This window comes from Eretmochelys imbricata, chromosome 6 (assembly GCF_965152235.1).
Source record: "Eretmochelys imbricata isolate rEreImb1 chromosome 6, rEreImb1.hap1, whole genome shotgun sequence".
NCBI classification, from domain to species: Eukaryota; Metazoa; Chordata; order Testudines; family Cheloniidae; genus Eretmochelys; species Eretmochelys imbricata.
In genome coordinates this window covers 4,649,353-4,672,908 of record NC_135577.1, presented here as the reverse complement: position 1 = coordinate 4,672,908, position 23,556 = coordinate 4,649,353, and the positions used below count along the sequence as shown (strand labels likewise).

Below are 23,556 nucleotides of genomic sequence, written 5' to 3'. Positions count from 1 at the left end.
TAGTTGATGGTGAGCCCCTCCATCATAACAAAAGGCCAAGTACAGTTCCAAGCACAGTTCCCATAATAACAATTTATTCTTCCCGCCCCAATGACAGAGATACTGGGGATCCCACAGCAGCCAAAGTGACCATTTGGGGAGCTATGGCCTCATTCTAGGCGCGGTGGGTGTGCCTATGAAAATGAGATCGGCCCCTGAAGTTCTTTTCCACAACTTGCCACACCTCACCACCAGATGTCAGGGTGGAGCTCATCCTGACACTGCTTACACAGGAATCTGTTGATTGGTGGTTCAGCCTTGTCACAGAGACACCGGGGCGATGCTCTGGAACTACTCCATACAAAGCCCGTCAGGACTCTGGGGGAGCCTCCTCTCTCTGACCATATTGTCTCCTGGGCAAGAAGGTTATACAGCATCCCCTTCCACACTGTGAACTTCTTGCAGTGAGTCCGCTCAGGCGGGGCTCCTAGGGAAGCCAGAGGGCCCTATACCCCAACTCCACAGTCAGAAATGACTCTCAGCCAACATAAAACAGAAGGATTATTAGTCGACAGGAACAAAGCATAGAACAGAACTTGTTTGAGCAGAAATCAGTGACTTTCACCCAAGTCCATCTTGGGGAGTCCTGGGCCAGGCGGCCTGGGCTCTCTCCCCTGAGCGACAATTTTTGGAGGGGTCTTTTCTGTCCCCTTTACCTCTCCAGCTAAGACTATGGAACCTCCTGGGAAAGATAATGAAGAGCCTGAACTAACATTTGTTCATCGAAAGGACGATATCACAGGTATTTCTGGGCAGCATTTTCATTTGTTATCAGCCTGATCACTTAGGTCCTTCCTTGTTTGTGGCAAACACGCTGCAGGGGTGGAGAAGGGGCATTGTCTCACCATTCTGAAATGGAATTGGAGTTTGTATAACCAGATGTTCAAGCCATTTTGAAGCATGAGAGCAAAGCAGAAACTTAGAATCGTTATGTAAATGGCCCTAGTTTGAAACCTGCTATTGGGTGACTTTGCTCCTTGTAGTTTCCTGTTCAGCACACACGGCTCACTATAAAAAGCAGCCCGTAGGTGCATGCAGCATGCGTGGACACGCTTCTCCCACTTCTCTGGGGTGTCTGGAGAGAGGAATGGTGGAGAGAGGGGTGGCATTAGGGAAGCAGATGACGCCTTTAGAGCAGGGGCGGGCATACTTTTTGGCCTGAGGGCCACATTTGGGTGGGGAAATTGCATGCAGGGCTGGGGCAGGGGGTTGGGGTGTGGGAGGGGGTGTGGTGTTCAGGAAGGGGCTCAAGGCAAGGGTTTGGGGTGCAGGAGGGGTTGGGGTGTGGGCTCCGGGGTGGCAGCGGCATGCACTGGGGTCAGGGCAGGCTCCCTCCTTGCCCTGGCCCCGTGCTGCTCCTGGAAGCGGCCGGCACCAAGTCCCTGTGGCCCCTGGGGAGGGGAGGGCAGAGGGCTCCGTGCGCTGCCCTCGCCTGTGGGTACCTCCCCCGAAGCTCCCATTGGCTGCAGTTCTCCGGAGCTGCAGGGGACAGTGCCTGCAGGCGAAGGCAGGGCACAGAGTCCTCTGCCCCTGCCTCCCCGCCAGGGGCCACAGGGATGTGGTGCCGGCCGCTTCTGGAAGCAGCGTGGGGCTGGCAATCCTGCAGGCTGGATCCAAAGCCCTGACAGGCTGGATTCGGCCTGTGGGCCGTAGTTTTCCCATCCCTGCTTTACAGCCCACCTATGCTGTAGCCATAGATGTGGGGGGCGGGGATATGCCCCCTTTTACAAGCCTGGGACTCTGCCCATTCGTGGCCAGGCTGGTGGATCAGAACACAGATCCTGCCCCAGCTAAGAAGTTGAAAGAGGGTATGAAAATGATCATTACTTTAAATTGAACTAATGTAAACGTATTTGGGTCAAAAGATGGAAAGAGCCCTTTGTCTGTATGAAACTCACAGAGGCGACAGTGAGGGGCATGCCGGGTCACGTGCCCCCCCAGATTTGCTGGTTGGCTTGTACTTAGCCTTTTGTAAAAGAGGCTTAAGCATCGCTGCAGACAGCTCAATGGAGACCGCTGTTCAACATGTACAGTAGTCAAAAAGCCAGGAAAATGTCAGGACATCTAAGGAATGGGATGGAGACTATGACTATTATGGGGGAGACATCAGATAGCGATGTTAAAATAGCTTTACAAGTTCTTTTTCTTAGCGCGTGAGAGAGTCAGTCTGAAGAAACGCTGTATTATTGCTAGTTTTGTGATGCAATCTCTTTTGGGTGGAGCTGTTGCAAGCACCAGGAGAGTTTCCCCTTCCTGTACCTGGCAATATTCTGTGGGGGGGCTGTACATGCTCTGTGCATTTTTATGACAGCCTAGCTGGCCTGAAGGAGCCAAAAGACCAGGAGGAAGAAGGCTCAGGAAGTTTGCGGTAGTGGGACGAGAACTTAGATCGCCCAACTCCCAATCTTTTGCTTTAACAACATCCTTTCTAAGTGGGAAAGCTGGGGAACAGGGAGGTCCTCAGGTCTTTGGGAAGGAGACAGAAGGCCCCTTTCCCCAAAGGGTAAAAAGAAAGAATGGTCTGAACCAAATAAGGAAAGCAGAAGGAGAAAATATTTAAATGCGTAACACCAGTTTTTCAAAAGCACCCCAGGGTTTTAAACGTGTAAGTCCCATGTGTCCCGCTGAAAGTCAATGAGACTTGAGTCCCTAAATCCCTGAGGAACTTTTGTAAATATTAGTACCTAGACACATCCTGTGCCAGTTACTTCAGTGCTGGGTGGGGAGTGTGCAGAATCTCCCCGACCAAAGATCCAGACTTGATAAACACACTCAGTTTTGAGAGGATTTTTACGTTAATTCAGCTAGTGTCTCCTTGCTTGTCAGGTGATGATGATGATGTAATGAGGGTGGAAATGCTACGGTTCCTGTTTCCTTAACAGGTTGGTGCCGAAGTCTGTTAGACCAGGTAAGAGAACACAGAAGGCAGCCAGAAAAGCCATACTACGTGTTTTTAATATATTTGGTTTCTTCCAGAGATATGTCCCTTGATATATTGAAATGTTCTGTCAAGTGGGAAAACTGTCTTCAACTGGTAATGCGGGGCACTCTGAGGCCTTGGCTACACTTGTGAGTTAGTGCACAGTAAAGGAGCCCCGGGCGCACTAGCCGACGCCCCGACCACACTGGCCAGGCATGTAGAGCGCTCTGACTCCACGGCTAGAGCGCTCCTGGTACTTCACCTCGGCGAGAAGATTACCGCCGGGTGCGCCTTGGCTACCACGCCCAGGCCTCAGCGTGGACGAGGTGTTGCATTACTGCGCTCTGATCGGCCTCTGGAAACGCCCCATCATCCCCTTCAGTCAAGGGGCCACTCTTGCCATGGTTGTGAACTCGGCTGTAGGAATGCGGATGTGCCCTGTCAAAGCTCCGTTTCTGACAGCCGGCTGCTTATCTGCTCTGAGACAAAGCAACCATTACTGTGGAATGGGGTGTGTGTGAGTGTGAGAGAGAGAGAGGCGGGGAGGAGGAGGAGTCTGCTGCTGTCTGAACTTACGAGATAGCACACTGATACGCTCTCAGCCCCTCCCAAACCCACTCTCTCTCCTCCCCCACACACAACACACTCCACCCCACCCCCCATTTGAAAAGCACGTTGCAGCCACTTGCGTGCTGGGATAGCTGCCCATAATGCACCGCTCCCAATGCCTCTGCAAGGGCCACAAATGTGGCCATGCCAGTGCACTGGCAGCTGTCCGCGTGGACAGACTGCAGGGCTTTCCCGATTGCGCTCGCCGAAGGCTGGTTTAACTCAAAGCGCTCTACAGCTGCAAGTGTAGCCAGGCCCTGAGGCCATTTACTGTTATTCCCCTCCCATCCCGTGACTCCCTCCCCACCCAGGAGAAATAAGCAACTACCTGTGATGCAAAGAGATCATTCTTTCCAGTGACAAGAGAACTTCAGAACATTCAAAGGGTCCATTGCAAATAAACAACTGAAGTCCAGATGCTATTTTTAAAGCCTTTGAGTTCTTCGAACATTTTGAGTCTGCAAAATTGCGCTGGAAATGTGACAAGAGATCCAGCAATTCCTGGGCTGGGTTGGAAAAGCTGTACGAACAGCCTTTTGAACATTGTGTTGGTACTTTGGGTTGTAATGATATTGTAATGGAAGGGGTACACAAAGCAATGAGGTGAGATCACATTATATACAAAACACTGAACACAGCCAGAGCCCTGACACAGCAGTGACTGACTTCCTTAGAGCCGGCAACAGGCAGCTCCACCTGCCACCCCATTTGCTTTCAATTCCCACTCCCTGCCAGCACCTAGAAGTCTCCCTCCCACTGACAGCCAGGTAAAAGAGGAACTCCGTCAAATGGAGAAGATGCATGTAACTTTCCAAGTAGATATTCCAGCAGAATGGTGTGCTAGTGACAGGCCCCAAACCCAAAGATTCAGATCCATGTACAATTTTTTAAGCTTAATGAGAATCTCTGAGGGAAGAGACATGTACCTCAATGTGTAGAACATACGTTAGAACAACTTGCAATCCTGCATCTTGGCAGGAGGTTAGACTAGATGATCCCTGCAGTCCCTTCTAACCTTATGGTGCTATGATTCTATGAATCTGGAGACACAAAAGTCCTCTCAAAATGCCATGCCCAGTTGCAATTCTTTTGAGTAGCCATAGACTCTACACTACTAATTACTTCTATTACACCATTTGGAAATTTTTGTTTTAGTCAACATCCATTCGACATATCATCTGCCTTTGAACACTTTCAAAGAAAGATAAATCTTTCCAGGAATTATGACTTCTGCCAAATCATAGAATCCTAGAAGATATTAGGGTTGGAAGGGACCTCAGGAGGTCATCTAGTCCAATCCCCTGCTCAAAGCAGGACCAACACCAACTAAATTATCCCAGCCAGGTCTTTGTCAAGACGGGCCTTAGAAACCTCTAAGGGTGGAGATTCCCCCACCGCCCTAGGGAACCCATTCCAGTGCTTCACCGCCCTCCTAGTGAAATAGTGTTTCCTAATATCAAACCTAGACCTCCACCACTGCAACTTGAGACCATTGCTCCTTGTTCTGTCATCTGCCACCACTGAGAACAGCTGAGCTCCATCCTCTTTGGAACCCCCCTTCAGGCAGTTGACAGCTGCTAACAAATCCCCCTTCATTCTTCTCTTCTGCAGACTAAACAAGCCCAGTACCCTCAGCCTCACCTCATAAGTCAATATGCCCCAGCCCCCTGATCATTTTCATTACCCTCCGCTGGACTCGCTCCAATTTGTCCACATCCTTTCTGTAGTGGGAGGCCCAAAATCCAGGTGCGGCCTCACCAGTGCCCAACAGAGGGGAATAATCACTTCCCTCGGTCTGCTGTCAATGCTCCTACTAACGCAGCCCAATATGCCGTTAGTCTTCTTGGCAACAAGGGCACACTGCTGACTCATATGCAGCTTCTCATTCACTATAATCCCCAGGTCCTTTTCTGCAGAACTGCTGCTTAGCCAGTCAGTCCCCAGCCTGTAGCGGTGCATTGGAGTCTTCCATCCTAAGTGCAGGACTCTGCACTTGTCCTTGTTGAACCTCATCAGATTTCTTTTGGCCCAATCCTCCAATTTGTCTAGGTCACTCTGGACCCTATGCCTACCATCTAGCATTTCTACCTCTCCCCCTAGCTTAATGTCATCTGCAGATGACACTAGAAGTGGTTCGGGACTATTTAGAAAAACTGGACGTGCACAAGTCCATGGGGCCAGATGTGTTGCATCCGAGAGTGCTAAAGGAATTGGTGGATGTGATTGCAGAGCCATTGGCCATTATCTTTGAAAACTCATGGCGATCGGGGGAAGTCCCGGAAGATTGGAAAAAGGCTAATGTAGTGCCCATCTTTAAAAAAGGGAAGAAGGATGATTCTGGGAACTACAGGCCGGTCAACCTCACCTCAGTCCCTGGAAAAATCATTGAGTATGTCCTCAAGGAATCAATTCTGAAGCACTTAGACGAGAGGAAAGTGATCAGGAACAGCCAGCATGGATTCACCAAGGGAAAGTCATGCCTGACTAATCTAATTGCCTTCTATGATGAGACAACTGGTTCTGTGGATGAAGGAAAAGCAGTGGATGTGTTATTCCTCAACTTTAGCAAAGCTTTTGACACGGTCTCCCACAGTATTCTCGTCAGCAAGTTAAAGAAGTACGGGCTGGATGGATGCACTACAAGGTGGGTAGAAAGTTGGCTAGATTGTCGGGCTCAACGGGTAGTGATCAATGGCTCCATGTCTAGTTGGCAGCAGGTATCTAGCGGAGTGCCCCAAGGGTCGGTCCTGGGGCCGTTTTTTTTTCCAATATCTTCATTAATGATCTGGAGGATGGTGTGGATTGCACCCTCCGCAAGTTTGCGGATGACACTAAACTGGGAAGAGTGGTAAATATGCTGGAGGGCAGGGATAGGATACAGAGGGACCTAGACAAATTGGAGGATTGGGCCAAAAGAAATCTGATGAGGTTCAACAAGGACAAGTGCAGAGTCCTGCACTTAGGACGGAAGAATCCAATGCACCGCTACAGACTAGGGACCGAATGGCTAGGCAGCAGTTCTGCAGAGAAGGACCTAGGGATGACAGTGGATGAGAAGCTGGACAGGAGTCTGCAGTGTGCCCTTGTTGCCAAGAAGGCCAATGGCATTTTGGGGTGTATAAGTAGGAGCATTGCCAGCAGATCGAGGGACGTGATTGTTCCCCTCTATTAGACATTGGTGAGGCCTCATCTGGAGTACTGTGTCCAGTTTTGGGCCCCACACTACAAGAAGGATGTGGATAAATTGGAGAGAGTCCAGCGAAGGGCAACAAAAATGATTAGGGGACTGGAATGCATGACTTATGAGGAGAGGCTGAGGGAACTGGGATTGTTTAGTCTATGGAAGAGAAGAATGAAGGGGGATTTGATAGCTGCTTTTAACTACCTGAAAGGTGGGTCCAAAAAGGATGGATCTAGACTGTTCTCAGTGATAGCAGATGAAAGAACAAGGAGTAATGGTCTCAAGTTGCAGTTGGGGAGGTTTAGGTTGGATATTAGGAAAAACTTTTTCACTAGGAGGGTGTGAAACACTGGAACGTGTTACCTAGGGAGGTGGTGGAATCCCCTTCCTTAGAAGTTTTTAAGGTCAGGCTTGACAAAGCCCTGGCTGGGATGATTTAGTTGGGATTGGTCCTGCTCTGGGCAGGGGGTTGGCCTCCAGAGGTCCCTTCCAACTCTGTTATTCTATGATTCTATGAGATGACACTGTGGATAAAATGGATACATGCAAATTCTCAAGGGACAGAATGAAGTTTTTAGATCAAATTATTGATGAGACGTGGTCAAAGTGGACCCAGAAAGTGTGCAAACAATAACCCAGGGTGAGCATAAGAATTTTAGAGACATACCTAGATCTTATGGACATGAATGACCCGTGTAGGGAAGTACCCTACCTAGCAGAGAAGTCAAAATTCTTGACTCTGCTTTCTTGAGGAACAAAAAGATCCTGGTACTGTAGACCTATACAGAGCTAAGTACACTCAAGAGATAAAATAAAGCTTGAGCACCTTGCCACATTTAGTTTTCCATAGCCCAATAAACACCACTTTCAGCCAATGCATTATCCTACAGGCCTGATGTAGTCCTCCCTCAGGTACAGGCGCCAACTGTTTGCGGCACTGGTGGGTGCTCAGCCCCACCCCCCCGCCCCGGCCCTGCTCCGACTCCACGCCTGCCCCCAGTCCAACCCCTTCCCCGAATCCCCACCCCGGCCCCGCCTCTTCCTCGAGCGCTCCGCATTCCCCCTCCTCCCCCGTCCCTCCCAGCACTTGCTGCCGCAAAACAGCTGTTTTGTGTGGCAAGCGCTGGGATCTAGGGGGAGAAGCAGAGCCTCGGTGCGCTCAGGGGTGGAGGCGGAGGCGAGCTGGGGAGGAGTGGGGAGGGGAGCTGCCGGTGGGTGCAGAGCACCCACCAATTTTTCCCTGTGGGTGTTCCAGCCCCGGAGCACCCACGGAGTCGGCGTCTATGCCTTCAGTCTTCTATAAATATGGCACCCAGGGGGACATGCCACTCCCCAACACACCTGCAGTGTGGATCTCCCTTCCTCTAAAGGCTTAACCACATAGAGGTTTAACAAGTCTGCTACAGCCCCTGAGCTAACAGACATTGGTCAGGCAGTAGAGGCTCTTGCTTTTAGATGCAGAGGTTCCTGGATTCTGTTCCCCACTGCCAACAATCCACCCAGGAGCGCTGCATTACAAGAGGCAGCTTGTAGTTGGCCCTGAGTTATATGGCTCCTGAAGATCAGGATGGGCTTCCCCAGCCAGAGGAATGCATAACAAAAAGTAGATGAATGCCCCCGAAAGTTATGATCCACTGCAAAAAGGGATGGGGAAAAGAATAAAAATTCAGATCATGTTATCAAGCCGTGTTGAGCACTTTCAGATGATCCTAACATAAATCAATATCTTGCTGAAGAGGTCCAGAGCAGCTATCCCGAAATCAACGCAAAAGCACATTCTCAAACTGCACGAGGACTACCGTGTTCTTCACGAGTTCTGCTTCCTAAATCTCAGTCTTTTGGTGCCGTGCATGCTGGTTCAGTGAGCTAGTCTTAAGTTTAAGAAAGAAGGCAGACTGAGTGGATGAGAACCTGAAGTTCCTCCACACCAAGGAGAGCATCCAGTGGATTAAACAGCCAACTGCGGCTGGAATTGCTCTTTGCAGTTTTCCAAGCTCTGCACGTACAGAACAGATGAGAACAAAACAGGAGACAGACAAAATAGGGAAAGAAATGTTAAATACTAAAAGAAAGAAGAGTAATTTTATAAGTAGCCCCACAAAACAGCACACATGGCCAGAATGGAGACCACAATCAGAGTCATCAAAGCAATTTTTCTTCAAATCACTGATTCCCCCCCATTTAAATATGAGCTTTTCCCCGTGACTTTGTTCTTTTTGCTTCAGGAAATATTTCACAAATATACTCCTTTAAATACATTTATAAATATTTCACTTGGTGATGACTCAGTGACACATTCATAAACCTCAGATTAGCAAGTTATTTAAAAAAAAAACCAACCTTCACTTCCCATTAAGGTTATGACCATATATACTTCAACAAAGTGAGAGAAATTAAGAATTAAGCTGCTCCAGAAATCAGAGAAAGCACCATTTTTTTCTGACTGTTTTTATCACTTCCATCACTGGAATCACCACCTCCAGAATCTCCACTAGACCCAAGTTCCAAACAAGTAAACAAAACAAACAACTCTATTAAGATGGAGTTAACGCTGACCTTAAGAGTGGTTTGTAATATGGCACAGGTTTCAAATTTCACAGCTTTGCCTCTTTTACTTCTCTGCTTTCCTGGCCTACAGGGTCACTTGAGGTTTCACTGCCCTGCTGATGTTAATGGGGAGAAATGTGGGAAGGAATGGTCCTATCCGGAAGTCCGTCGGAATGCTTTACTCACTGAAACAGAGCAACAGAACTTTGAAGAAAAACTTGCAAAGTTTGCAGCTAAATATTACCATGACTTCAAAGAGGTGAGCACGGATCCCTACTGCTTCTCTCCTCTTTCACACCTCTGCCTTTGTTTTATTCATGATGGCACCTTGTAGATAACGGTGAAGCTGAGCTGCTCCTGCTGGTGCTGTTGCGGCAGCTTCCATATTGCGCCATGACAGTGATGCTGCTGGTTACTGATCCAGGGCATCCCAAGGAGAAGACATCCTGTATCCAGCTGTTCCTCTGCCCAGCCTCACATAGCCCACATCCCTAACAGAGCAGGGGGACATTCAGCTTATTTATGCAGCTGGACATGTGCAGGAGATGGAGCTTAAAAAAAACCAGACAACCATTTGGGAAAGTTATCTTCATACACAGCAGACAGAGAACGGTCTATCTCCTGAAAGGTGACCTGCAGAGGAAAGCACTATTTCAAGGGCCTCTGTACATTCCCATTCATGGGATGGTGCGCCTGACAACTCAAGTTTCCAGAACCTTCTGGAAAGCTGCGTCCATTGGGCCTCCACAAATGCCTTAGATAGGTTGATAGATTTTGTCAGACTTTGGCGTGCACTGTGCGTGCAGGGCTCTTAAGCCTAGAAAAACACCTGTGCTTACTCCCCTTCCATCTTCTTGGAGCTGGATTCATCTTTTCTGCCTTGGGGTGATCCATGCTCCAGCACAGTGCTCATTTGCCAGACGTTTACCCCTCAAGCTTCCTGGAATGGCAGCCAGGCCTATCTTACTGGGGAAACCCTTAAGGCCAAGGCAGGCCCTCTTAAAGATAAAGATGCTGTGAAGGGCCCAGGACGACCCTTTTCAGCACCAACACCCATGTTCTTACAATGGGCTAAGCCATCACCTCCAGCCTTGGCGTCTGCACTGACCTCCAAGCAGCGTTCCAGTGCAGGGCTATGGAAGTCTCCCTAATGTGGGAGTCCCAGCTATGGCCTGGTTCATCTCCCACTAACCCTGTCCGCTTCTGCTAGGGTTCAGTGCCAAGCCTCCTTTTAAGGTCCTGACTTCACCAACGCACATGTCCTTCTGTAGGCAGAGCTGTCCCTCAGCCTTTCAGCACAGGTCTCTCTAGGTGTCTCGAATACGGACAGTTCCAGGAGTAGCTAGGGAGAAGGGTTTCAGAGCGGGAACCGTGTTAGTCTGTATCAGCAATAACAAATATGAGTTCTTGTGGCACCTTAGAGACTAAAAAATTTATTTGGGCATAAGCTTTTGTGGGCTAAAACCCACTTCATCAGATGCATGGAGTGAAAAATACAGTAGGCAGTTTATATATATTACCCTGTTGCCAAGTCTGTCCGCATATCTATTCAAGGGACACCATCGTAGGACCTAACCACATCAGCCACACCATCAGGGGCTCGTTCACCTGTGCATCTACCAATGTGATATCTGCCATCATGTGCCAGCAATGCCCCTCTGCCACGTACATTGGCCAAACTGGACAGTCTCTACACAAAAGAATAAATGGACACAAATCAGACATCAAGAATTGTAACATTCAAAAACCAGTTGGAGAACACTTCAGTCTCCCTGGACACTCAATAACGGACTTAAAAGTGGCCATTATTCTACAAAAAACCTGCAGTTTCAAGGAGAAACTGCAGAACTGGAATTAATTTGCAAACTTGACACCATCAAATTAGGCCTGAATAAAGACTGGGAGAGGCTGGGTCACTACAAAAAGTAATTTTCCCTCTGTTAATATTCACCCCTTCTTGTCAACTGTTGGGAATAGGCCACTTACACCTTGATTGACTTGGCCTTGTTAGCACTGAGCCCCCCAGCTTGGTAAGGCAACTCCTATCTTTTCATGTGCTGTAATATATATACCTGCCTTCTGTATTTTTCCACTCCATGCATCTGATGAAGTGGGTTTTAGCCCACAAAAGCTTATGCCCAAATAAATTTGTTAGTCTCTAAGGCGCCACAAGGACTCCTCATTGTTTTTAGGGAGAAGGGTGCACTCCTGTCAAGTAGGACTTCACCACCACTGTTTATGGAGGCCAGGGATCTACTGCTTAATATACTGCAAGCCACTCTTCAGGACAGGATTGTCCTATATATCAGCCAGGGGCTTCTGGCTCCTGAGAAGGGGAGCTGGCTGACATCATAGGCTCCCGCTTATCTTGTCTGCTGCAGCAACTGGCACAGCCTGACTTGCAGCAGCTCAGCTCCAAATTTTTTGGTATCTGCAGCTTTGGAGAAAAGCTAAAGGGGGCCACGTCTTCTTAATCTACTCCCCATCTCCACACAGACCCAGAGATAGCGAGCTACGGGGAGTTTGCTTTAACCACCCAGCTCCCTTGGCTTTAATCGTTACAAATGTTTCCAATCTGCACTGGGCTTCCAGGAGCTAGTTGACATCCATGACCTCAGGAATAAGTGGGAAGCAAGCTTCACATCAGTGTGCAAGAGCTCAAGGCCATGGACTGGGCCAAATAATTCTCTCCCCAAGGCTAAGTTGTTCACACAAAACCACAGCAATGTACGATGAGCAAGGCAGAGCTCACTCTCTAGCACTGTGTGAAGACAATATGAGACTCTGGCATTGTCTGCAGCCAGAAGAGAAGAATGTGCAAAGAAATTCTCAGCAAAGCAGCTCAACCCCCGCACAATTGATCTCTGAAGGTGTCACTGAGACCTACCTCCTCAGCAGGCAGGGAACGCCAGACAGAAAGTTCTTTGCCTCCAGAGAGAATTCCAAATGTCCCCTCTGTTTATAAGCAGGCAGCAGCAAGCAATCCCTGATAGATGCTTTCCTCCTGGACTGGAGCAAGGATCTGCTGTATGCATTTCTTCCAGTTCACCCCATCACATTGGCCATTCAAAAGGTCCACCAAGACAAAGCAAGGCTCATCCTGATTGTTGGAGCATGGCCAAGGGAGCAGCAACATACTTACCTTCCAGAGTTGTGCTGGGACCCCCACAGTCCCGGCCTTTCTCTCAGGATCTTTATCCCAAGGGACAGCTGAGTTCTCCATATCAATCTGGAGGTTTCACCCCTGGCCGCATGAATAATCATACACACTGCTCGGGTTGATCTATGTTAGGTCGACTTACAGCCACTGCATTAATTACTGTGGTGGCTGATGTCCACACTACCCTCCTTCTGTTGGTAGTGCACGGCCTCACCAGGAGCGCTTCCACCGACTGACAAGAGGCAGCGTAGGGGGCTGAGAACCAGGGCGCTCAGCTCTCCATAGCTCCCCGCCAGGAGCCCAGCTGGCCCCCCAGCTTCTCGCCTTCCTGCTCCTAGCCAGGAGGGGGGAAGCTTCCCAGGACTTCTCGCCTCTGGCGGGGAGATCCGCACCCAGAGTCCAGTCGGCTGCCGTGCTCCCGGCAGGAAGTGGATACCTGGGACACTGGTGGGCAGCAGAGCTCCCAGTGGGGGACTAGGGAGTCTGGGTGGCAGCCCAAGCTGGGAGCCTGGGTGGCAGCCTGGCTTGGAGCGGAGACCAGCAGAACTGTGAAATTGCCAAGAATGACAGCCAATGGCCGATGTAAGGAATGCAGTGTCTACACAGACACTGTGTCACCCTAGCTGCACCGACATAAGCCCTATGCCTTTTGTTGAGGTGGTTTTATTATGTCAACGTAGCAGGGGAGTTACATCGGCAGGAGGAGCATTTCAGTGTGTACACCTCCACTGTTTTGTCGACAAAAAAGTCAGCTTTTGTTGACAAAACTGTATAGTATAGAAAAGGCCTAAGACTTGATGTTCTTGATATTTCTGTGGCAAATCATCAAAAACAGTAAGTGTTTTTGGAGAGGAAAATACCCTTTTAGGCCTTCATTATAAATCATAAAGAAGTCAAAAGGGCACTGTGGTATGCGGGACTCACCCCTGCAGCACCTCCTCACGGTCTCTCGGGGAATTAGCTCTTCCAGCCTCCGGAGCACCCTCTGCAGGCCCCCACGTCCTTCTTGGACCCCAGTGGACCCAGGGTGCTTCCCCCTGATAGTTCCCCCACAGATCTCTGGGTCTTCCCTCCCTGGGGAACCCCCACCCACTATCTCCACCTCACCTCAGTCTTTGGCTACTGCCAGTCACCGCTGAGCCCCCGCATACTGAGGCGGACTGCAGTGTATAAGCCAATCATCACAGGCAAGGGGGGTTTGGACCTGCTGCCTCTGCCTACCCATGGGCCTCCCCCCTGCAACCCCAGTACCCTTTCTGACTTTACACTAGGCCTGCAGCCTGGGGGGTTTCCAGGCTGAAGCTTCCCAGCTCCTCCAGCCTTCCCACAGCCCTGCTCCACCTTAGGTACCCTTGTCCGCTCCCCAGCAGCCAGGCCCATCTCACTCCCCAGCTAGAGAAGACTGTCTGCTCCTGGCCCACTGCCCTCTTATAAGAGCCAGCTAAGCCCTGATTGGGGCGTGGCCACAGCTGAGCCTGCTTCCCCCCAATCAGCCTGGGAACTGGTTGCTCCCAGCCACAGGCCTCTCCTGGGCTGTTTTAAGCCCTTTAAGGCCGGAGTGGGTGACCACCCCACCGCAGGCACACACTCATCTTTATGGGTGATCTGTAAAATGGGAAAGAACTCCAGAAGTGATGTAAATACCATTTTGTGTCACTTTCTTTTGGAAAAGGATGGAGTAACATTCTCACTCACGTCTGAAATTTGTTTTTTCTCTAAGTGTCCCAACTGCAAAAGCTTTGTGGAACGCCGTGATTTGAAAAACCTGAGGGTGGTCTGTATCCTCTGCCGTTCACTGAAGGAGGAAGTCTTTGAGTTCTGCTGGCAGTGCCTGAAGCCCTGGAAAGGTGCTGGAGCACCCTCTGAGAGGTGTGAAAATGCGGGATGCAAGAACCAGTCCCTGGAAGTCTTAGCAAACTGCAAGCTGAAGGATCTTCCAGGAAGTGAAATAAAAATCTGTCCCTCCGTCCGTGCTTGTCCCACCTGTGGGCGACTCATTGAGCACATGGAAAAGTGCAAATATATTGTATGTCCACAATGTCAAGTTGAATTTTGTTTCGCTTGCCTTGAAATTGCTCGTAACTGCCAAGCCAGCAAAGGTGGTGCCTATTTTAAATACTGTGCAAAGCCACTAGCTCCAAAACAAACACAAATTCCGGTATGCGCTCAGGAATAAGCAAAATTGTTCCAGCCACACAGGCCAGGGAGATTGGGAAAATGCCCCAGGGTCAATACCCAGCTCCACGCAGTACTCCCGAATGCTACGTTATCCCTCCTGTCAAATTAAGCTTGATGGACAGATAAGAGATTGATCGAGAGTCAGGACAAGCCCATCCCCTCCAATGACATTTTTTCCAGGAAGGATAGTGTGTGTTGGGGGGGATATTATAGGTCTGCTGCGCCTGATATTTAAGCCATATGTTAAAAAAGAAAAATGCTTGTAATCTAAAATTTATATGCCATTTTTGTAGCTTGTTTATGATACTGGAGAACCCATGTAATTAACAGATACTTAGATTTTGCTGGTTCATAAATTCATAATCATAATTGTATTTCCCCTCTTTACAAGGTGGCTAAGACTGAACCAAACTTGAATAAAACCAAATACAAATGTTTTTGTTTTCATAGGCTTAGGATAAAGAGGTTTGATCTTGGCTTTTAAAGTATTTTGTCTAACTGAATGAAAAACCACTCTTTCTGTGCAGTCCTCCAACCTTCCCCACAAGGACAGGGGCTTGTGAAACATGTCCAGCTTTTCACACACAGTACTGCAATCTAACACGCACAACCTGGTGAGTCCCTCTTGAACCCAGTATTAATCAATCTTACTCTTTTCATGGGTAAGAAAGTTCAGGTTTGCCATTCATTGGGAATAGCGAGGGCTGGTTAAGACAAACCAAACATACCAAATTTCTAAATATAACCCATTGTGAAGCTGTGAATAAATTGGTCTATGTACAATGTGTTATGCTGGCCTCACTGTGGAAGTAAACTTAGGGGTCTTCTTTATTGCAGTACAGCAATATTCTCTGTTCAGTGTTAGAAGAACGTGGTTCTTAGATATCCACTACTGTCACATTACAGTAGACTCTTCATAGTTAAGACTGTAGTTAGCATTTCCCTGCAAGACGGATTTTGATTTGCTTTGAAACGCCAAAAAAAAATTTCTTGCTCTCAGAGGTTTAGCATTAAAGCTCATTGACAAATTAATTGACTCCTGTTCTGAAAATGTTGAATAAATTGAATTAGATCTTTGAGATTTTAAAATGACACTTCTAGGAAGTTTTGGTGAAATGTAATGTTTGTGCCCGTCTACTAGCAGAATGCTGTCTGCTCACAGTATGCTTGAAATTGTGTGAGGCAAGAGGATACGACTAGAACTGGTCAGATTTTTTTCTTCCTGTGCAAAATTTCACCACCACAAAAAAATTCATTTTTTGTCAACGTTTTCTGCTAAACATGTCATTTTGTGAAAAACTGAAAAATTAAACTTTTGAGGTTTGGGCTGAGAACTTTTTGGTTTTTAGTGAATAAGTTTGTAATTTTCCACAGAAAGCAGACACATTCCATGGAAAACTCGGGTTGGTTGAAAACGCAATTTTCTGTCAAAAAACAGTTTTGACTGATTTCAGAGTAACAGCCGTGTTAGTCTGTATTCGCAAAAAGAAAAGGAGTACTTGTGGCACCTTAGAGACTAACCAATTTATTTGAGCATGAGCTTTCGTGAGCTACAGCTCACTTCATCAGATGCATACCGTGGAAACTGCAGCAGACTTTATATATACACAGAGAATATGAAACAATACCTCCTCCCACCCCACTGTCCTGCTGGTAATAGCTTATCTAAAGTAATCGTCAGGTTAGGCCATTTCCAGCACAAATCCAGGTTTTCTCACCTTCCACCCCCCCACACAAATTCACTCTCCTGCTGGTGATAGCCCATCCAAAGTGACAACTCTTTACACAATGTGCATGATAATGAAGTTAGGCCATTTCCTGCACAAATCCAGGTTCTCTCACTCCCTCACCCCCCTCCAAAAACCACCCCCATACACACACAGACTCACTCTCCTGCTGGTAATAGCTCGTCCAAACTGACTCCAACCCCTCAGACAGAGACAAACACCTACAAGATCTCTGTCAAGCTTTCTTACAACTACAATACCCACCTGCGGAAGTAAAGAAACAGATTGATAGAGCCAGAAGAGTTCCCAGAAGTTACCTACTACAGGACAGGCCTAACAAAGAAAATAACAGAACGCCACTAGCCGTCACCTTCAGCCCCCAACTAAAACCCCTCCAACGCATTATTAAGGATCTACAACCTATCCTAAAGGATAACCCAACACTCTCACAAATCTTGGGAGACAGGCCAGTCCTTGCTTACAGACAGCCCCGCAACCTGAAGCAAATACTCACCAACAACCACATACCACACAACAGAACCACTAACCCAGGAACTTATCCTTGCAACAAAGCCCGTTGCCAATTGTGCCCACATATCTATTCAGGGGATACCATCACAGGGCCTAATAACATCAGCCACACTATCAGAGGCTCGTTCACCTGCACATCCACCAATGTGATTTATGCCATCATGTGCCAGCAATGCCCCTCTGCCATGTACATTGGTCAAACTGGACAGTCTCTACGTAAAAGAATAAATGGACACAAATCAGATGTCAAGAATTATAACATTCATAAACCAGTCGGAGAACACTTCAATCTCTCTGGTCACGCAATCACAGACATGAAGGTCGCTATCTTAAAACAAAAAAACTTCAAATCCAGACTCCAGCGAGAAACTGCTGAATTGGAATTCATTTGCAAATTGGATACTATTAATTTAGGCTTAAATAGAGACTGGGAGTGGCTAAGTCATTATGCAAGGTAGCCTATTTCCTCTTGTTTTTTCCTACCCCGCCCCCCAGATGTTCTGGTTTAACTTGGATTTAAACTTGGAGAGTGGTCAGTTTGGACGAGCTATTACCAGCAGGAGAGTGAGTCTGTGTGTGTATGGGGGTGGTTTTTGGAGGGGGGTGAGGGAGTGAGAGAACCTGGATTTGTGCAGGAAATGGCCTAACTTCATTATCATGCACATTGTGTAAAGAGTTGTCACTTTGGATGGGCTATCACCAGCAGGAGAGTGAATTTGTGTGGGGGGGTGGAGGGTGAGAAAACCTGGATTTGTGCTGGAAATGGCCTAACCTGACGATTACTTTAGATAAGCTATTACCAGCAGGACAGTGGGGTGGGAGGAGGTATTGTTTCATATTCTCTGTGTATATATAAAGTCTGCTGCAGTTTCCACGGTATGCATCTGATGAAGTGAGCTGTAGCTCACGAAAGCTCATGCTCAAATAAATTGGTTAGTCTCTAAGGTGCCACAAGTACTCCTTTAGTTTTGACTGAGATTTTTTGACCATTCCTAGATAACTCCAAGCCTGCTCACCATTGCTTTTGGTCCATGTACAGCACTTAGGAACACAGGAAATAAAAGCTATCTACATGCAGAGAGATTGGATTTAGACAATGATTCATGCCACACGGGGATTCTAAGTGCAGGTCTAGTAAAATATTAATGGAACTCTCATTATTTGAAAACTAGAAATGATTCTCTACCGCTGTAGTCTACAGTCAAAAGGATGAACAGGATTTATTCCCATAGTCCCAGAGCCGGCAAAGTCTTTCAAGGGCAAAAACAAAAGAGAGTGGGGTGATGCTTTGCTTGTGCAGAGAGCATAAATCAATGACCAATCAAATATACAGTCAATTTTGATGGATAGTTTTCTAACAATTTTGGAGCTTCTAGGGGATTGTATTGTTTATAGCCAATATTAAGTTGCCACTAACTCTTACACTGTAATGCTCTGTACGCTCCATCCAATTTGTTTAGCTCCCCATTCAGCAAAGGACTTAAGGTCGTGCTTCCTCTTATTTACAAATACTTTAATTCTTCATTTCTTTGCTTTTAAGACGTCATATATCTTATATTGCTCAAATATATATCAGATACAGTATAATAAATGTGCGTTTCAGCACAACATTGTTGTCACTTAGTATCCTTAACTTTTTTAAATCGGTTTTGTTTTAAGTAATACAGTAGTGTCACATAATGATTTTTCTCTCTCTTTTTCCGCCCACAAATTGTGCCATTTCCCAAGAAAAAAATAAACTTGATTCAAAGTGGTTATATCATTGTCTTGTAGACTTAACAGGTTTTTAGAGAAATGTGTGAATCTCAGCCGGTTTATAAATTCAGACACAAAAATACAGAAGTGTCCCAGCCACACTGTTATTGACAAATTGCTACTTTCTCAGTTTTACCACATAATTATGAAATAAATCAACAGGAATATAACTATTGTACTTACATTTCCGCGTGTAGCATATAGAGCAGTGTAAATAAGTCATTGTCTGTATGAAATTTTAGCTTGTTCTGACTGCGCTCGTGCTTTTTATGGAGCCTGTTGGAAAACAAGGCAAATATCTAGGTGAGTGGAGGTACCCCCGGAAGACCTCTGAGTATCCCCAGGGCTACACGTGCCCCTTGTTGAGAACCACTGCTGTAGTGAACGTAGACTCTTTGACCCATGCCCCCGAAGCCTGACCCCTTCTGTCCTGTCCCAGTCCTAGTCTCCACTACACCCGTGGCTCCTCGTCCCCTCTCAGTCTCCTCATTTAGCCAGCTCCAGTTTCCACTCCTGAGTTTCTGATCCCAGTCTCAATCCTCCAGATTCCTCACCCCAGTCCCAGTCTCCCCACCTTGCCATTCCCAGTCCCCACTCCCACTCCCCAGCTCCTTGTCCCAGTCTTAGCCCAGCCATTTCCAGTTCTCCCCGCCTATCTCAGCTCCTTGTCCGACCTGCCTCCTCTCCTGGTAGGGTCACCAGGTGTCTATGTTCCCTGTAAGCTGTGCAGTCATGGAGCAGGCTCTCAAGGGCCACGCAGGCCGGGGGGAGAGGCACCACTCCTGCGACCCAGCCTGGCCCCACCGGAGCTGCCAAGGAGAGGAGCCCCTCCCTCGGCCCAGCCCAGGCCCGCTGTAGCTGACAGGGACAGGAGCCCCTCCCTCAGCCCAGCCCAGCCCCGCCATTGCTGATGTGACCGGGGAGAGGCACCTCTGACCCGGCCCCGAGCTGCTGCAGCAAGAGAGGGGTGGCGGGAGTCCTCTCTTCCCACCGCAGCCCTGGGACAGCCTGCACCCCAAACCCCTGATCCCCCGCGCCCTAACCCTTTGTCTCGGCCCTGAGCCCCCTCCCACACCCCAAACTCCTCATCCCCAGCCCCACCCCAGAGTCTGTGTCCCCAGCCAGACCCCTCATCCCCCCGCACCCCAACCCTCTGCCCTAGCCCCGAGCCCCCTCCCACACTCCGAACCCCTCGGCCCCACCCCCACCACATGAATTTTGTTATGGGCACTGATATGAAGGTGATGAGTCACACATGGCCTCCATATTGTGCACATAACAAAATTCATTCCACACATGGATGTAAAAACTTAGAGGGAACACTGCCAGATGTCCCAATTTTATCAGGACCATCCCGATATTAGGGGCTTTGTCTTATATAGGCAACTATACCCCCACCCTCCCAAAAAGTGTGCTGATTTTTCACACACACTTGCTTTCTGGTCACCCTACCTCCTCCAGTTCTTTCCCCCTTGCCCAATCCCCTCACCGCCACTTCCCTCCCTGGCTCCCAGACCAAGTCTCGTTGCCCAACCATTCCCCATCTCTGCCCCTAACTCCAGTCACTGCCAGCCTCCCGTCCCATTTCTTGGCAAATCAGCAGAGATCCCGACTGTGCCTTTCTCAGGCTTGCTCAGAGGTGTAAATACCAGTTTCTACAGAACTTGCTGCTAACGGACCACAGATGAGTCTACAGTTGGGACAGGGGCACTATCTGAGGGCAGAGGACAATACCAGGCTATACAGGAGCCAGCACTTTGGCGAGATTAGGATCCACTGATCATCACTCCCTTTTAAGAGCCATAACCATAGCCCTGTGAGGATGCCTGCTCTCAGAGGTGTGCGCACTCACTGGCAGTCGGTGTGGAGTCCCCACAGGTGGACATTTTGTGGTCCCATCGTCTCGCTGCACACAGAGAGGCATAACTCCAACACTGCTCACTGATGGCACCTGTGTTCGTAGGTGCAGACCCAATGGGTGCTCTGGGGCTCAAGCACCCCCCAAAAAATAAATAGGGGGTGCTCAGCACCCACAAGTCACCAGTATGTGGCAGGAGCACATACATGGTGCACAGTGAACCCAGAAGGCGGAAAGCACCCACCGGCAAAAATAAAACTCAGCACCTGTGCTAATCTTCATTTCCCAAATGCTGGAAAAACAGAAGAGGGGTGTCAAGGTGTCAAGGTTCCTTCCCCACTCTGAACTCTAGGGTACAGATGTGGGGACCTGCATGAAAACCTCCTAAGCTTACTTTTACCAGCTTAGGTTAAAACTTCCCCAAGGTACAAACTATTTTACCCTTTGCCCTTGGACTTTCACTGCCACCACCAAACTTTATCTGGGTTCCTGAAGAAAAGTAATTTGGACACGTCTTTCCCCCCAAAATCCTCCCAACTCTTGCACCCCACTTCCTGGGGAAGGTTTGGTAAAAATCCTCACCAATTTGCATAGGTGACCACAGACCCAAACCCTTGGATCTTAAGAACAATGAAAAAGCATTCAGTTTTCTTACAAGAAGACTTTTAATAGAAGTAAAAAGGAATCACCTCTGTAAAATCAGGATGGTAGATACCTTACAGGGTAATTAGATTCAAAACATAAGAGAATCCCTCTAGGCAAAACCTTAAGTTACAAAAAAGATACACAGACAGGAATATTCATTCTATTCAGCACAGCTATTTTCTCAGCCATTTAAAGAAATCATAATCTAACACATACCTAGCTCGATTACTTGTGAGGAATCAGGCATTAGGCCCTTTTCTTTGGCCTGAACAGAGAATCTCTTCCACTTTTGGATACAGACTTTTAAAGAGGACTTTTTTTCTAGATAATAAAAGAATTGCCTGGGCTTGAGAAGACCAGGTTAGGACAACATGAGCATTTTATAATTCATGCTGCGAGCCGGGGAGACTCCAGAGAGGAATGGAGAACCAGGCTTCCCCCCCCGCTTCGGGGAAAAGGCCTGAGACAGAAACAGACACCATGGAGCTTCCTGAGAAAAACAGATGGAACTCCAGAGGATCAATGACCTATGCGCTGAGAGAGACAGCACCACAATTAGACCTTGTTTTATTGCACCCCAGAACAGCCCCCTGCTTGCCAAACTTGTTGGCTTGGCTCACTGGGGACCCAAGGTAGAAACATCAGAGCAAATGGCCCCTGCATTGTCCTTTAAATGTTGGTAGCTGGGTGACTATCTGAAGCCATTGTTTTTTGACGTGCAGACACCCTCTTCCTGGATTAACCCCATTTATTCATGCAGTAACACACCCCTTCACAATGATCAGACAAACATAGGTAAGCCAGGATACCCCATGGCTACTGAGGCACTGGGGCAAGGATCTCAGGAGCAGAGCGTATCTGCACAGATGCACCTACTCTGCCTAGGCAGTCAGCAGACAGACCTGCTTTGCCACAGTGAGGGGGGCCAATGGGAAATGGGAGGTGGTTGATTACAGCACAGAAACCACAGGAGGGCGAACATCTTGTTTTTGATGGAGAAAAATGCAGTTTATTTGGTGCGTTTAGTGGAAGGTGTTTGGTATTCAAATGGTACAAAGGCAAGCGTGAGGTATGCATACTATAGGGGACATTTGGGTTTTAAATGCTCAGTACAAGCCCCTGGGCATTCTGAAGGAAAAGCTACTGTGGTTACTTTGCAAACATGAACCCTGCATAGCCCCGATGAGCCCACAGAAACCCCCCTGAGCTTCCCAGGAAGCTTGGCCTTGGCCTGGATGATTGCATTTGTGGGCCTCCGCCCTTGGGGCTGTCTCACAGGCAGGGGAACTCCATGCTCCCGCCTGTCTCTCTACAGGCGTGTCCAAAATTAATGTTTGTTCATGGTGTCACTGTTCTGATAAACAGCTCTAATTCCTGGAAACACTGCCCCACCCAGCGGTGAAAATGAAACTTAAAACTTACTTTCATTTTTCTCTTTTTTTATTCGTAGATTAGATCTCCCTCTCCACAGTTCACCAACCAGAGCTGCATCAGGAAGAAAACAACTGGCTGTAATCAAGCACCGCTGCCTGTAGCCATGTTGCAATTTGTTTTTTTAAAAATGAGCTTTTATTCCCTAGGCCACTTTAGCAAACTCACGGAGTCCTTAGGCAAAGCTCCTCGGAAGCCAGTGGGTTATTTTTGCCTGAATACGGAGTGTAGGATTTGTCCCCGAGTGAGAAAGACTTGGCAGGGACAACAGTCACATTAAAAACTGACAGGTTTCAGAGTAACAGCCGTGTTAGTCTGTATTCGCAAAAAGAAAAGGAGTCCTTCTGGCACCTTAGAGACTAACCAATTTATTGGAGCATAAGCTTTCGTGAGCTACAGCTCACTTCATCGGATGTATTCAGTGGAAAATACAGTGGGGAGATTTATATACACAGAGAACATGAAACAATGGGTGTTATCATACACACTGTAAGGAGAGCTCTTAAGGTGCCACAAGTATAGAATCATAGAATCATAGAATATCAGGGTTGGAAGGGACCCCTGAAGTTCATCTAGTCCAACCCCCTGCTCGAAGCAGGACCAATTCCCAGTTAAATCATCCCAGCCAGGGCTTTGTCAAGCCTGACCTTGAAAACTTCCAAGGAAGGAGATTCCACCACCTCCCTAGGCAACGCATTCCAGTGTTTCACCACCCTCTTAGTGAAAAAGTTTTTCCTAATATCCAATCTAAACCTCCCCCACTGCAACTTGAGGCCATTACTCCTCGTTCTGTCATCTGCTACCATTGAGAACAGTCTAGAGCCATCCTCTTTGGAACCCCCTTTCAGGTAGTTGAAAGCAGCTATCAAATCCCCCCTCATTCTTCTCTTCTGCAGGCTAAACAATCCCAGCTCCCTCAGCCTCTCCTCATAAGTCATGTGTTCTAGACCCCTAATCATTTTTGTTGCCCTTCAC

The 23,556-nt window shown here is 48.0% G+C and overlaps 1 long non-coding RNA gene across 1 annotated transcript; it reads left to right on the top strand.

Annotated features, from left to right (window-relative positions):
• The first annotated feature begins 298 nt into the window (after positions 1–298).
• On the top strand, positions 299–16,076 carry LOC144266975 (uncharacterized). Its single transcript, XR_013346521.1, has 4 exons — positions 299–781; positions 2,866–2,947; positions 9,388–9,555; positions 14,177–16,076. It is a non-coding gene; the product is annotated as an uncharacterized LOC144266975 (long non-coding RNA).
• Positions 16,077–23,556: the final 7,480 nt, after the last annotated feature.